Source organism: Simochromis diagramma, unplaced genomic scaffold (assembly GCF_900408965.1).
Source record: "Simochromis diagramma unplaced genomic scaffold, fSimDia1.1 OVJJ01000361.1, whole genome shotgun sequence".
Taxonomy (NCBI): domain Eukaryota; kingdom Metazoa; phylum Chordata; class Actinopteri; order Cichliformes; family Cichlidae; genus Simochromis; species Simochromis diagramma.
The window spans coordinates 11,461,804-11,478,936 of NW_024386860.1; the positions used below are offsets into that span (position 1 = coordinate 11,461,804).

General features: G+C 37.5%; 1 protein-coding gene across 1 annotated transcript in view; it reads left to right on the plus strand.

Annotated features, from left to right (window-relative positions):
* Positions 1-1,482: 1,482 nt before the first annotated feature.
* Positions 1,483-17,133, plus strand: part of plekhf2 (pleckstrin homology domain containing, family F (with FYVE domain) member 2) — a 38,486-nt gene continuing 22,835 nt past the window's right edge. Inside the window, exon 1 of the mRNA XM_040030542.1 lies at positions 1,483-1,648. The gene's annotated coding sequence lies outside the window, so the exon portion shown is untranslated. The remainder of the gene's footprint in view (positions 1,649-17,133) is intronic.

Sequence of the window (17,133 nt, forward strand, 5' to 3'; positions counted from 1 at the left end):
ATCACACAGATGCTTGATTGGATTAAGATCTGGGGAATTTGGAGGCCAAGTCAGCACCTCAATTACTATTTTATCATTTTTTATTTGGCTTTTAAGTTTGTGCTTTTTTCTCTTTTATATTTTTTCTTAGGGTGATGCAAAATGGCCTTGTAGCAGATTGGCCACCGTGTAGTACCAGGCGTGAAATCTCAGTCCATAGCATTTCATTTTCTGGCTCTTCAAATACTAAAATAACTTTCATAATTTTCTGGTTTCTTATTAAAAACATAGATAACCTCCATTATTTTCATCAGGGAAACATTCATCTCTCTTCAGTGTATTTCCCCTTATTGATTGTGTTGATTTTCATTTACTTTTCTTCCTTGTTTTCCCTTCTTTCACCTCCTAACATCAGCCCCAACAAAATCCATCTTACTGATGCAAACTCCACTAGAATAAAAACCAAAATCAGCTTTGCACTTGCTGATCTGAACGTGCTCATTCCATCCATATTTTGTCTGTTTGTAGGGAAAAATAATCTCCAAAGGTCCAAGTCTTTGTAAACATTCCACTCAGCAACACAAACTCAGATGCATAACCTTTGGAATTATTTATTAGAATTCATCTTTTTTAGCTGGAAGTTAATTAGTGCTAGTAAAATAAATTCAGACTCAGTTAGTATAACTTAAAGTTCAAAACATTGAAGTAAACACTTTGTTACCCATCTTTCTCATTGCTTTTTCCCCTGCAGTTTTCCACCATGACTGATGAATTTATTTAAAGATGACAGTGATAAATAGTTGACATGTGAGCTTAGCAGCTTTCTCCAGAGATATTTTAGACTATCAAGCTTGTGTTAGCCTAAAATATCATACGAGCAAACAGCTAAAAGCTCTGGGGGAAGCACCTAAGTAGTCATTGGGTTTGGACATACAAATAACAATTTTCAAGATCCCACTGTCGCTAAAGTGCTTGCTCAGAGACGGTTATATGATTGTTGGATTTTTCTCTGTATGTATAATTGTAGGGTCTACCTTACAACATAAAGCGTCTTGAGGCAACTGTTGTTGTGATTTGGCGCTGTATAAATAAAATTGAATTGAACTGAAGGGAATTGAAGTTTTATATCCTTGCTTTAACCTGATTCATATTTCACCTCTTTTCTTAGTTACATTTCATCTTTTGTTCGATCGTTCCACTGATTCCTGTCTTGCACCCTGTGGTTTTGGGGGTTACTTTACTAAGTAATATAAGTGTAAAAACTTATTATTTAAATAATTGTCAGTTGTTTGCTGGACGAGACAAAACATGTGAAGTTATAAACCTGGATTCCGCTAATGATGATGGGCATTTTGGCATTAAAGTTGTGCCAGAATAAAATATGTCATTCACATTTCAGCTTTGTTTGAAGTTTCTTACATGTTTGCAGGTCAGAGACCGCACGTTAGTTTTGTATTTACCGGCTGTCCAGCGCGCCCTGAACGCGGCGCGGCGCTGCCATGTTGTTGTTGTATTTTCTGGGCAGCGGCGGAGTTTCCAGCTGCTGTAGCTGTCTGCGGACGCGGTGGGTAGTTTCGGTGGGGGAGGCACTGCTTTAATCACTCTATTTGGATTACAACCGAGCTTCAAGTAACAGCAAAAGTTGCCGGACAACAGGAGCTGCCGTCGGGTATGTAGTTTTCCACGTTTTTAAACTTGTCTCCGTTGGTGTCCTGTCACTCTTTGCTAAGGGGAGCTACGGCTTGCTCTGTGGTTTGCTTCTACTTTTTCCCATTCATGCTAACAGGCGGTAGCTTAGCGCAGTTGAGCAGCTATCTTTCTTTCCCCGGAGTTCCACACAGGGAGTTAAAATCGATAAGTTTTTTTGTAGTCTTAAAGTCGAAAAAGCGGAGTTGATTTTTGTTTGACACAAGCAGTAACAGGTGAACATTGTTTGGGAAGCTAACTTGGGAGCTAGCTGGCTAACGCTGCCAACTGACACCAGCTTGGAAAACTTACGGGGCAATAACTTGAAAAGTCACAGAAACTTCGTGTCGTATCGTGTTTAAGGTGTTTCAATGTAAAGAAAGAATAAACTGAGCGTGATGGTTTCAGTTTGCCTCACCAGTGGTGGCTTTTTGAGGACTGCGAGGAAAAGTCATTGCGGTTTATTTATTTTTAGCAAGTCAGGACAAGCTGAAAAGGGACAATTTATCAGCGTTGGGTAATATTAGCCTGATGCGTGGTTAAAGAAACTGACTTTTCCACCTAGTGTAAAGTTTAATATTTATTTGGACTAACTTCACCCACCTTTGCCTCACTGTGCAGGTAACCTACAATCAGTTAGAGGTCCAGGCTCTGTTATTACAGCTTTTGTGGAAGCGAATGTGCGAATCTGATTGCTGGTGAAACCTGTCTACCTCAAAATGGGAAGTCTGCAACGCCTTGCCTCTGCCTTAGTCAGGTTGCCCATTATTTTCACTTGACTTCTTCTTCCACTACACTGAGTCTTTGAACTTAAGGTTAGAGGACGATCACGTGTCTTCCCTGGCCAGTATTCGCGTTCTCTCCTGCAACTGATTAATTTTCAGTTGGAAGAAGATTTGTACTATTTTTAATTATAAAATCCCTAATTCGTGGTTTTAAGTTTTTCTTCTTTGTCCACTTTACAGTTTTAAGCTACCCCAAATAATTAGAATAACTCAAACAAAATAATTAAATAAATGACATCCACTTTCTGCTGCTTATCTGGGTACGAATCGGAGGGGCGGCAGAGATAACCAGACCTCACTATCCACATCAACTGCCCGTAGCTCTTCTGGTGTGACATGGAGACGTTCCCAAACCAGCTGAATGACATAATCTCTACAGCATGTACTAGACTTGTCCTTGGGTCCCCTCCCAGTCGGATGTTCCCAAAGCACCACACATAGGAGGTATCTAGGAGGCATCCCAGTAACCTCAGCTGGCTCCTTTTGATATAGAGGAGCAGTGGTTGTAGGCCCCTCACCCCTCCTGTAAGGGAGAGCCCAGAGGACCCTATGGAGGAAATTAATTTCCACTGTTTATACCCACAGACTCATTCTTCCTATCACTTCCCAGATGTTGACAGCTGTGCCTTAACACTTAACTCTCTTTTCATCACAATTGAGTGGTGCAATGTTTGTAACACTACCACTGCATCTGTCAAGCTCTCACTCCATTCTCCTCTCACTAGTGAACAAAACTGCGTTGGAATAGTCCTCCATTTGAGGCAGAAACTTGTTCCCATGTTGGGGTGGGCACTCCGGATTTGGATATGGCTGCAATACTGGTGCTTCGACAAATCACTCCAGTGTGAGACAGTGGTAATCACTTGATGTATCTGACAGGATCATCTGCAAAAAGCAGAGACATGATTCTTAGACTACCAAGCGTGAAACCCTCCGCCTCTTGGCTGAATGTGAAATTCTGTCTTTAAAAGTTATGAACAGAATCTGTGACAAAGGGCACCTCTGGCAGAGTGCAACACCCACTGGGAATGAATGTGACTTATTGCTGCCAATGCTGACTAAGCTCTCACTTTGCATCTGCATGGACTGATTAGCCTGTAACAACATGCCTGGTACTTCTTAATTCTGAAGCACCCAAGGGATGTACGTGACACACCGAGACATGCATTCAAATGCCTTCTCAAAATCCTTTAGCCTAGTTGATCAAACTCCCACATGTACACTTGAACAAAAGAGTAAAGAGTATCCCCTTGTTCCCTCTTGCATTGTGGGTGCTACATTGTGACTAGATAGCTGTCGGTGTTGACTTTGGTGGCTGTCATCGCCCTGTTAGCAAACAGGATTACATTTACCTTTGGCAAAGGCTATTGTTTAAATTTTTAAAGAAAGTATTATTAAGTAGTATTAAACCACCCCACTGTCTTCACCTTTTCTCATTTGTCTCCCACACTTACAAAAATAATGCTGGAACAGCTGGTGGTTAAAATGTAGTAATTAACAAATCTTTTCAACTCTTAAGCAAAGTACTATGTCATGGTTAACAAAATATTTTTGTTTTTTTGGACATATATTAATTTTTATTAAAAAAAAGTATTTAGCTACAATTGTTCAACTTGAAATAAAACAGTGATTCTCTAAATCTAACTAAATAGCTCTGGGGAAACAAATACAGTCTGTAAGCAAACATCTGTTATGACTGAGTGTAAAGAGCAGGAAGAGATTTACATATTGATAAGGATGCTTTCTGAACTACTTTGCCGTGACAGGAACAGCTGGGCTTAATAAACTTACCTATATGGAGCATTTTTGTAGCGATCACTTTTGGAATTTCTGTAGGAAGAAGGTTAAACAAAAAAAGCACCCTCACACTCTAATAATCCTGTTCTACTATAGGAAAAACTCTGCTGTATTGCATTGATAGACTGAGTATCTCTGTGGGAACAAAAGGTTAAAGGAAACTGTGGGCGAGAGAAGATCTTGTTATAAAAATGTGTTTTCTTTTAATCAGACGTTTCATTAACCCTTATAGCTGCGTAGGTTGGTAGTTATCTTATGTTCCAACATGACATGTCTTGTAGTCTAATGGTTGCATTTGGATAAAGTTACATTTTTGCTTAAAACTGTGTTTCACGGTTCTAGAGTTGACTGCCTCTTTGCCTAATTATTGGTGATAAATGTGTGAGATCTTTTTTTCATAATAAAACTGAAATGTCACCCACAGCTGAGTGTCAGGCCTTTCATAATTTAATATGGTCTTCTTTTTTAAGTTCACTAGTATTTCATACATTAAATGAGCTCAAGGTATATTTTCACTTGTCATGCTTTAGCCAAATGGCACCCAAAAGCCTAAGGGCCTACAATGTAGACTGATGTAAAGTAGAAGAAAGCAACAGATCTTCACTTTGAAGAGATTTTTGTATTTCCATAGATTTAGGTTATATTTCTAGGATAAAAATTAGACACTCACTGCCCCAAAAATACAGTTTTTAACATTCTCCCTTCTAAATATTTAAAATACCAACTATATTGTGTCAAGTATATAAAAGTTCCTTAAGAGCTTGTCCAAAAAACTGGTTAAAAATAGTAATTAACCTTAAATCTTTATAGTCAGCTGCCTCTCCAGTGAATCACAGTCCTTAGGTTTAGAACATGAAGTATTTCTCTACCTGCAGCCCCCTTGAAACCATAGACATTATAAAATATGTACCTACCATGACACAGATTTAAGGCATTTGGGATCTATTGGACCATGGGACAAGAGACACAAGCAGGTGAATGTTGAGCATCACACAAGCAACCTGTACAGAAGACCAGCTGTAGGGAAAGAACAGAACAGGAATATACTGGACTGATCTATAAGCAGCACTTTCACTATAAGAGTGAGGAGATCAACTCTAGTATCAACTAGTAATCCAGAATCCAGTAGTAATCTTCTAAATAGAGTCTCTATACAAGAAACTCTTAACTTGTACCTAACCTTTTGAAACTGGGCAGCTTATTCAGCTTTAATACCAAAACTAGGGAAATAAAAGAACCCGGCATGCTTCTGAAGTGTCATGTGATTTTGGGAGTCTGTTACTGACTACTTCCTTAGATGGCTGAAAGTAGAACGCTGGGTGGGAAATTACCATCAGTCTTTATGTAATGAGAAAAATGGGACCTAATTAATGACTCCCTGGAAGAGAAATTGTGACTTTCCGTTTCTATTCCCCAAACAATGCACCTGGTAAATTGCAGCACCCTCCTCTTAGGAGGTAATCATCCATTTATTGTGATTTATCCAACGCTGCAGCTTTTGGATGATCTTCTAAGTTTGCAAGTAGCAAATCAGTCAGCCAAGATATCTTCTTCCTTTTCGTGTTTGAATGTGGTTCAAACTAGTTCTTCCAGAACTCCTGGGCAATGTAAAGTACACTCAACTACCCGAGGAACCAGGAACCCCTTTACCCCTCATCTCACTTTCGAAGTAGTCAGATCTGGCTCTGAGTAATCCAATATCCTGCACATAATCCAACGTGTCAGTTATAAATGGATGCAGATAAGGACAGCGGGTCATTTCCTGACTGACACATCAAGGAGGTCACAGATAAACAAAAACAGATTATCTAAACAGTGAGTGCTTCGTTTACTGTTTGTGAGGATGAGTATCCTTTGGAATCTGTAGAAATCTGCACATGCAAAGCACAGTTTTAAAAATATACATTTTTAAGCACTTTCCTCCTGTATACTTTGTAGCACACAGACAAAATGGTGCAAAGATAGTAGGGAAGCGCATCATTTATGTGATTTGCAGACAGAAGTGCACAGCCAGCATGTTGTTAAGTCCTAACATTTCATCATAACGTTTTGTCTTTCAGGCTGTTAATGTGTAAAATTGGTGCACCTACCTCATCTTTTCTGCACCATGGTCTCTCTATTTATCCCACTAAAACAAGAACAAAAATGAAGAAATGAGATAAATTAGAAAGCTTTAAATTAAAAGAGACAAAAATACTCTCTGTGTGGTTTTGTTTACGCTAGGCCATTTTAGCTGCTCGCCACAGCCCTGTTCATTTTAAGGAGTCCAGAGGTTTCTGTATGCACAGTCTCACGCTTGTTGTGTGTGATATATGCAGGGATGGTGATATGGCAAGATAGTGAGGGAAGTTAAATTTAATATGAATTTAAAGAATGTAATATTGCTATTATGCATTAGTGGGAAGAAAAAAAACTCTAAATATTGTCATGACTGGCAGACTGTTGGCAATCACCAGCACAACCCTAATTTTCTTTAGTTATGGAGGATGTTTAATTGCATATTTAGGAAGGCTTACTAATATCAGTAATATGTTAGACCGCTTCTTGTAAGTGGTTTAGTTTGAGTTGTATAATGTGTGAAATGTGAGTTTTGTTGAAATCGAATAACAAATATGCTATAAGTTGAAAAGTTGCTGGGAATAGTTCCTCTGCCAAGACAGAACGAAGCTTTTTAATTACAGCTCCTTGGCTTTTTGTCCTCCTGCAAAAACTAATAGGCCAAATTATGTAAAACTTTCTTTAGAGGAGGGGGTTCTATGCTCAGCGCTAGAGTTGTTTCTCTATATATCTGCTCTCATTAAATATATATCTGCTCTCATTAAATCATGACATCACAACTGTCTGAAACCCAAGCTTTTGGGTCATAGATATTATGTAAGCATACACAGATCTCATTATTGTGAAATATATATATATATATATATATATATATGTACACACACACACACACACACACACACACACACATATACGGGAAAAAAGAGGGGGGGAAAAGCAAAATTGATACCCTTTAAATCTACAAAATAGGGCATTATACTTTATGGCTCTCCAACTGCCTCTCTAGGCATTGTCTGCCTATAAGCCTCAGTTTAAGGGATTGTTGTGACTCAGGATGTGGATGTTATTTTAGAGATAACATTCATGAGAGGGTGAAACTGAACAAAGATGCTCTACAGTGATCTGAGAACTATTTGTGTTTGTTATCAAGTCATTATCTATTGATACAAGATATGAAGCCATTAAAAAATGAATGGACACTGTGTATCCTACTTCTTTTAGTCTCTCTCTGCTGTATAGCTAACATTAGCTAGACTGTGCTAATATAAGGTTGAACAGAGCAGCTTAATTGTGAGTGGACTTTCAAATTTAGTCCTGTTTTAGAGTAGATGTTTGTACTTAGTAGCACCTTGTTTCAACTAGTAGATGACACTGCATTCAATAGTAATAAGAACTATGCATAATTATTCTAGTGGTGCATGTTTTTTAATTATTTATAGGCCTCTTGTAACATTTGTTACGAGAGTGTGTCCCACAAAAATAGTGTCTTTGTGGTGAAAGCGAGGAAGAAGGTGCATATGTAAGCATGTGTGGAGGCACACCCATCTTTTCTCCAGCTCCACCGCCTGGATTGCAGTGCGCAATGTGATATCCCTGTGTTGGTGGTGTTCTGTATTATCATAACAGTGATGGTCCAGGCTCAACTGACCCGTCACATTGTCCTAACATTCAGCAATTTTTAAAATTATCACTAGCAACCCAACATTAGTAAGCTATATTTGGCTAACAGGAAATCTAACTTGATGCTGCATTTATTATATTGTATAAATTATTAAAGAAAACTGGAGACAGCTGAATCATCAAAGACTGTCACACCAAGAGTAATCTGACCAGTTTGCTCATAGGGAAACACTAGACTTGAAAGTCCTGTGCTAAATTGAGTGCATTGTCCAATAGTAAATCTCTCAAGCTTTTGTTTCAGACAGGTGAAAAAGTGAATTGTAAAATATACTCTGTGTGGGGAAAATGCTGCACCTCAGTAGTTTATTTGAACTCGTTCTAGAATACAGGAGATTGGACTTAATGCACTTACAGGTGACAATTCAATAGAAGTGTTGTACAATTGAATAAATCATGCTGTCTTTCTGTTTTTGGACATTGAACAAGCCTTTTGATCATGTAGGTCAGTACTTTGAATATCTTTTCAATTATAAAAAGCATTAAATATTTGCATAAGTCACATACAACAGCTTTTCTATGAGACTAATAGGGGACTAAAGTAACAGTACAAAACTAAGAAGAAGAGCATGTCCTGTAAGCATCTACTTTCAGCATTAGTACTTCTCATTTTCATTTCAGGCCACACCATTACTCAACACTTAAAGGTCTTCCATAGTAAGTCACAGTTTCACTTCTGGGTTTTTTTTTTTAACGTGGCCCCAGCAGAGCATGTTTTACTTTTGTTACTCTAATTTGGCTTGTCTGTGTCATTTGTGCTCATGAACCATGTCCAGTTTATTTCAGATTTCATGTCGGTGCTTATTCTTGTTAGATTTAAAGTATTATTATCCTACACTGGAAAGCTTTTTAGTGTTAGGCAAACAGTCTACTGAATATACTCAGCCTGTGCAGTGACATGAAGTAACATGGTTATAATCTTTATTAGGGCTGGGCGATATGACCCAAAATTCATATCTCGATATTTTTTAGTTGGATGGCGATATAAGATATATATCTCGATATTTTTATTTTAAAAGCCATAAAGTAAGAACAAAAAGAGAGTTCTTAGTCAAAGCTGTGTCCCAGATGTCACACAGGCACTTTTATTAACATAGAGCATAGATGTACATAAGATTTACTCAAAAATAAATTATGAGCATTTATTAAATAATCATGCTCCATAAATAAAAGAAAACAATGTTGTTTTTGTGCATAACAAAAAGCTCACAATTGTGCAGTCAAAATGTAAACTAACAGACGCTGAGCATAATAACAAAGACAGCTTTCACAGCTGCTCTGTTCCCAACTTCTACCGTGTGACTGACAGCATTGAGTTTGAAATCCTCTTCGTAACCACGTCTCTTAACAGGTGCCATTTATAGTCCTTATACACAGTAGGGTAATATTACGTTGAAGCACAGTACGTATCACTCCGCGAGGCTCCTCGGTAGCTGTAATGCTCTGACAATCCATCAAGCGGTGCAGCTCCGTAGCTTACCAAAGTCGTACTAAAACATTTTTGACAGATTGCTGAGCGCCGTGTACCACATAAAATCGGTTCGCGGCCATCAAGCACAACCCGAATTCATACATAAGGCGCGCTGTCAACTTTTGAGAAAATGCAAGGATTTTAGGCTGTGCAGTGCCTCTGGGCTGCATGGCGTTAGCGTGGTTAGCTAGCTAACACGTTGACGGCGTCCAGCCCCACGCACGGGGCGATGTGCAGTAAGTCGGACACGGCAAATCTCCGTTAACATCTTGTCGCTTCCTGCAGGTGAAGCGATGGGGGAGGAGGGGGAGCTGTGTTCAGTGAAGGAGGGGCGAGGCCGAGTAACGTTGCGTAAAGACGAAAGTGGACGAAAGAGAGGCAAACTTGCGGCTCCACAAGTATAATTATAACGTAACATAGACTATATCGATATAAAGGATATTGTCACACCTTATATCTCGTATAAAAATATATCGATATTTTTTAAAAACTCGATATATCGCCCAGCCCTAATCTTTATATTTCTCAGAATATCATTTTTCCTTCCTACAGATGCTCAGGGGTGTAAAACAAAGCCAGGCTTTCTTGTATTAACCTGCTTGACATAACTTACATCATTATTTCTGACTGTGATTGTATCACAATGAAGATTAGTTTCTCCGGAAACCCAGGCGCTGTGCTTCAAGTGAACGCTCACTTAAAAGGGGCGATTGGCATTTTACTAACCCATTAATCTTACTTAACTGTTTTTACGTTTTTTAATCTTATCACTGGTGCATCTCAGTGTGTTTGTTTTGGTTGTCTGTCATCAAGTTTGTATTTGACCTGAGAGAGAGAGAGAGAGAGAGAAATTAATAAATACTTAATAAATAATCAGAAATTTAGTAAGAGAAATTATTTTGCTGTTGGGATAATTTTCAGTTGTCAAATTGATCATTTGAATATTTCCATTTCTTAGGTAACTATTCTATAAGGTATCATTGTCATGATGTCATCCAGCATGTTATCAGATATTCATTTGTTGTGTAGATATCTGGTTTCTGTTTAGGGGATTCATGTTTTATTTTTAAAAAAACATGTAAATATATACCGTCTCTTCGTGTCCAACTGACATCAGTCACAGCAGTAGTTATACTTCAATTCACATCATTGTTGCTGGCTCAAACTTGCTGGTAGATTTCATACTGTCATACCAGAAATTTTTTCATTGTTTGCACAGAAGGAAATCCCCCCCCCCCCCCCCCCCCGTGGTGCACAGTGGGAGGGAAAAAGTATTAGAGCTTTTGCTCCTTGTAAATTTCTTTCAAAGACAATTATTGTGCTGTCATTTCTGTTGCAGTTCCTCATGAAACAATGTCTCGAACCTGTGTGGTGATTTTTGTTGTGAGTCTTTGCTGCAGCTGCCACTATAGATTACTACAAAGCTCCAAAGCTCAACTCAAGACATTCAAGACAGCTAGATTTACAATAATAATTTCACAGTGTACATATTTGTCTGTTTATATGCTGCATACTAAAAAATAGTAACCTCATGTTACTATAGGGTTGCCTTAACATCGAAACTTTTTTCACACCTTTGTTTTTCCAAGAAAAACAAGATGACTATATTAATCTTCTGCTAAAGTAGCACATTTGTCTATAAGTACACTTTATGGTGTTTCCATAGCTCTCTGAAATTAAGGGGATCCTTCAGCTAATAAAACACATTAGAGAACTTGAGTACCTCAAAGTACTGTAATAAATCGGATAGTTAACTGGCTTGAAATATAGTTGGTTAACCACCCAGATATTTGATGTAAATTATGAGGCATTAATTCAATTCAATTTCTTTCATTTTTATTCATACAGCACCAAATCGCAACAAAAGTTTCCTCAATGCACTACTTACAATAGTACAAAGAAAACAGAGTAAACCTCAATAATCATGTGACCCCCCCTATAAACAAGTGCTTTGGCGACAGTGGGAAGGAAAAACTCCCTTCTAACAGGAAGAAACCTCCAACAGAACCAGGCTCAGGGAGGGGCGGCCATTTGCTGTGACCAGTTGGGGTCACAATTTGAAGCTGGTTCTCGAGGGAACCCTGTGGAACTCCATAATTAACCTTAGTGTGCGAAGAGGACTCTCCATTTATATAAACAAATTGGAGTCTATTAGGTAGATAAGATTCAAACCACTGCACCGCAGTACCTTTAATGCCTACAGCATACTGTAATCGCTGTAATGAAATATTATGGTCAGCAGTATCAAATGCTGCACTGAGGTCTAGGTAACAGAGGTAAGTCCACTGTCAGAGGCCATAAGACGATTATTTGCGACCTTCACTAAAGCTGTTTCTATAATATGATGAGCTCTGAAACCTGACTGGAAATGTTCAAATAAGCCATTTTTCTGCAGATGATCTGTTAGCTGTTTGACAACTAGACTTTAAAGATTTTTTGAGATTGGCCAATAATTACCTAAGACAGCTGGGTCAGTGATGGCTTTTTAAATAACAGTTTAACTACTGCCAGCTTGAAGGCCTGTGGTACACAGCTTAATTGAGATAGGCTGATCATATTTAAGATTGAAGTATTAATTAATGGTAGGACTTCTTTGAGCAGTCTTGTTGGAATGGAGTCTAAGAGACACATTGATGGTTTGGAGGAAGTAATTACCCTAGTTACTCAGAAAGATCAATTGTAGAAAAAAACTCTAAATAAATATCAGTGGTAACTGTACATAATGTTACGTCTGTGAGATGATTATGAGTAAATTTTTTCTCTATTGATTAAAATTTTATTTGTTTTATTTAATAGTAAGATGTTTGAGCTTTACAGAAGGCTTTTTTTAAAGCAGCAAACTCTATTTCCACGTAAATGACGATCTTATAAAATAGTGAGACGCCATTTCCTCTCCAGCTTACAAGTTATCTCCTTTAAGGTGTGCATTTGAGAGTTATACGAGGGAGTCAAGTACTTCTGATTTGAAGCTTTCTTTTTCATACATAGTGAAGAAGTAAAATTATTAACAAGATAATCGACCTCTGTGGATGTAGCATTCAGGTAGCTGCTCTGCTCTGTGGTGGCACAAGAAGATAACAGTGGATGAATTATATCCCTAAACTTTGTTATAGCACTTTCATAAATACATCTACTGTGATGGAATATATTCCCCACTGCTGTATAATATATTATTGTAAATTTAGATGTTATTAGGAAATGATCAGACAAAAGAGGGTTTTCAGAAATACTGTTAAATGTTCAGTTTCTATTCCATAGGTTAGAACAAGATCTAGAGTGTGATTAAAATGGTGGGTGGGTTCTTTTACATTTTGAGAGAAGCCAATTGAGTTTAATAATAGATTAAATGAAAAATTAATTTTGCTTGTCCTCACTTTAGCACAGAGAAGTTAGTCGGATATGGACAGTATTGCAAACATGAACAGTTAGTGACAGCTAAAATCAGTTGAGTAGGCTGTGTGTGTTTAGGATGGAGGATGGGTTTAGTTTAGTTTCACTTTCAGGGTACTAAAATCAGAGGTAGATATAGTGATAAGACTTGTGATTCAAACACCACTGGTGTTTTGTTATGCATAGTTGTTCACGTGTACACAGTAGATACTAGAAAATAAAATAATTACTTGCTATTAAGTAACAAATAGATAAATACTATTTACTAGTATTAGTAGTATTGGTATTTAATGCTAATACTACTAAAAAGAACAGTACCATTCTTAATTATAGCCATTACAAAACACAGATATTTGTAAAAGTTTATATTATAATATCCAGGACTGTGGTAGTAGCTTCTTTCCAGTTTTACTTTACCCTTAGGATTGAATTGGCAGCCTCCAGTTGTTTTCTGTTATTTGGATAGAGTGGGAGTGAATGGGCCGGAGAGATTTGGGGGAAGAGATATAACAAATTCTTTTCATGGTGCATATAGAAACACCCTGAATTAACCATAAAGAAATGGAAACCGTACAGCCAAGCCAACACTTGGGTCACAACTTGCTAGTACCTGTTGGGTTTATTTACACTGGAAAAGCTCAAAGGTTGATCTGCTGCACATCTGAGTTCCACGGAATGAGATGAACAGATGGAGGACTGTTAAAAGCACATTCCTCAAAAGCTCTGTTCTGCCAGTATCATTTTTAACACATCAACACTAGAAACGTATATTCAAACTGTGCCACTAAGTGTGTTTTAGACCAGTATACACATGCACTAAGCCAGCCAAGTTCAAGTTCTGCTTCTTTGCCCCCCCCCCCAAAGAAAACCCCAAAACAAAATGAAGTTTGATTAAAGTTTCGTCTGTTTAGCCTCCAAAGTTACATGTTTGCATTGTGCTTCTAATGTTGCACTGAATTATTGTAGTGCTACCAACCCATGATAATACTAATTATGTGGCACAGCTCTAAAGGTGTAGCTGTGCTGGCCTTCTGACATTCAGTGAGTGACAGGAAAAACGTTAAAAGTTAACAGTTTATTAAGCACTTAAATTAGCCAGAGAGCAAAAAATCATTGTCCACTTTGTTCACATATGAGAAAGAACAATCCACATGTAATTAGTGGATAGAATTGGATGAAAGGTGGGTAAAACGATATTGGATTATATTAAGTACCTGTTTCTTTATCCTTTTAAAACTTCTTTATAGTTAGTTTAACTGTTTTTATATGTATAATGTTCCTAAAAGCAGCGCAGTATCACATGTCTGTTGGGAAAGATAGAGCCCAATCCTACGTGTTATAAAAAGTTCATAACACAGTTACAAAACAGGAAACCAAATGCCTAACCATATCTTACCAAGAAATAAATATGCCGGTTATAGTTGACTATTAAGGTATCTCACAGACTGATATTTTAAACAACAGATTTTGACCTTTTAAAATATGGACTTTAAATGATCAAAGGTGAGATATATATATATATATATATATATATATATATATATATATAAAAATTTTTTTATTTAAACTTAAATATTCACAAAATGTCTTTATGGATAACCTATGGGAATTAAATGACTAGGATGACTCTGTTCCACAGTATATGGGTGTGGATGACTTAAGTCTTGCGCAAAATCTAAAGCAAACATGGGCAGGGATAACTTTTAGGTGCCTTTTTGCCCCTCTCTTCCTTTGCATTCTATGCCTACTGTGTATTTCAAGTGATGTGTATGTTTACTGAGGGTTTTTGAGTTTTACTCTATGCTTCACAGTAGACAGTGTTTTGCTTGATTGTCCAGTTACATTTTATCTAATGTACCTATCTGTGGTCCAGGAATTTAAAACATCTTTATGATTTCTGTCATGTCACAAAAACTTGATTCTAAAAGTGTGACGATTTGGTCTGCAGCACTGGTTTTCTATTCTAAAGACTTAAGTGCAAGAAAGAACACAAACAATCAATGTAAAGTTTTATGAGCGCTAGCCTTTTGATAAATTTTAGCCAGTGGCTCTTGTTGGGAATCCGCAGCACGTTTCAGCATGTATTTGGCGCAACAGCTTGCTAGATTGCCTGGTTGTGCATTAAATCTGTTTGAACCTGTATGTGTGACAGATTAAACTTACATTGCTGCTGACTGTAATGACTGAAGGGAGGTGCGATGAAACGATTTCCTTCCCGTGTTGAGGCTTTCCCAGGCAAAGCAAAGATCTCAGCAAAACAAAACAGTGATAATACCACTCTGTTACACGCTGAAGTTCCCCGTGCTTGCTCTGTAGTAAAGGTTTTATAGTGATAAGATGTCCAGAGAGTATGTACTTTGGCATCCCAGACTAGAACTCACTGAAGTGGCCCAATTCCGATGTTTGTAATTCCCTGTCAACAAGCTTAATAGGGATGCACCCATTGTGAAATCCAGTCAATAGTTGATACCATTATATATTTTTCTGATTATTTTTCCCTTTTGTGTAACTGAAGCATGTGCAGTGTTCAGTCTTTCAGTACTCAAATGAGTTTGACAGCTTAACTTAGTTTGTTTTGTTTTTTTAACTGTAATTTCTTTTTTTAAAGGATTTTTTTTCCCCAAATCTTTTGAGTATTTTCTGTGTTAGATTTTTGTGCTTTTTTTTTTAATATCTTCATGTGGTATTCTTTCAGTGACACCAATGTCACTTAGACAAAATGTTTGACAGAAAATAACATTATTATTATTATTATTATTATTATTATTATTATTATTGCTAGTAGTACTGGCATAGACACCCCTTTCCTCTCAAAACTACCTGAAATCTTCATTGCATAGTTTCAACAAGGTTACATAAACATACCTCAGAGATTTTGTTCACATTGATACGATAGTATCAAACAGTTGTTCTTCAGCTGCACATCTCCCGTTCCAACACATTGCAAAAGTGGATTGGGATCTGGAGACTGTGGAGGCTATTTGAGGACAGTGAACTTAATGTTATCTTATAAAAATTGGTCTGAGAATGTTATCCTGCTGGAAGCAGCCATTAGAAGACGGGTACACTGTGGATGCTGTGGATGGTCAACAAGAATACTGTGTTATAATAATGTGTTGTTTATTCAGAGATGCTCTTCTGCATGCCTCGCAGCAAGCGGCTGTTGAAGTTACTGTTGCCCTCTTTTCAGTTCAGGACAACCTGACTCTTTTCCTGTGACCTCTGACACACACGGTATTTTCAGCGAGAACTGCTGCTCACTATTCTGATGCTGGGTTTAAATTTCAGCTTGCTGTCTGGACCGTCTTCATGTGTTGCTGTCAGCAGCTCGTCATGAGTTGCTATCATATGATTGGCTGTTTAGACATTTTCATTAACAAGCAGTTGAACATAATAAATAATAAAGACCCTTGTGAATGTAGAAAAGTAAAGTTGCTTGTGTACCAAACAAAAGAAATATTGAAGCACATGTTGATTTGTTTTTAAATGTGTGATATTATAAATTGAGGTGAAAGGGTGAGTTTATTAAAATGGATGTTATTTAATTTTTAGTAAAGGGCTTGCTTTGGGATCTGCTTTTTTTGTAAATAAAAAAAAGACTCTCTGAAGGAATGTGTGATTGTAATTTAGAACATTTCCTAAGAGGTTACTGCGCAGTAATAAAGCAATAAACAACTTAATGATATTGAAATGGTGACACCATAGTTTTATAATCTGTGGTAAAGGATATCTCAGTTTTAACTTTTACTCTGAAAGTTTCTTTGTGGCTCCTGGAAGTTAAATATCTCCTGATCTCAGTGACCCTAAAAGGGAAACTGTTTCATTTGGGAAGGGATTTAATCACTCTGCTGATCAATGTTTGAAGACAGCTAAAGTCAGAATGGGAAATGACTGTTTAGATGATTCACTTTTTTAAGTTCTGGGGGCTAAGATGAAGACTATTAAGCTTCATTATGTAATTAGTGATAATTGCTTGTGGCCTCTGGGAAATTTTATTGTAGTTTGTTCTACAAATATTTGTGTAATGTTCTCGTGGAACTTCTTTTGAGCATTTTTTCCTTGGGAAGAGAAACTTTAAATCATGATTGGGCCCATTAAAACGGTGGTGATTATTAGCGTGACATTTACAGGTAAAAGAGCGTTGACTGTTTGGCAGAAACCGATGTCTTAGAGTAGCCGACCTGTTATTTGTCAAGAGTTTTTGGCCTGTTATTAGTGTGATTTTAACCCTGGATGTATCTCATTTAGAAAAGTGGGTTTTCCCCCCACTTGATGGCCTCTGAAGAACAG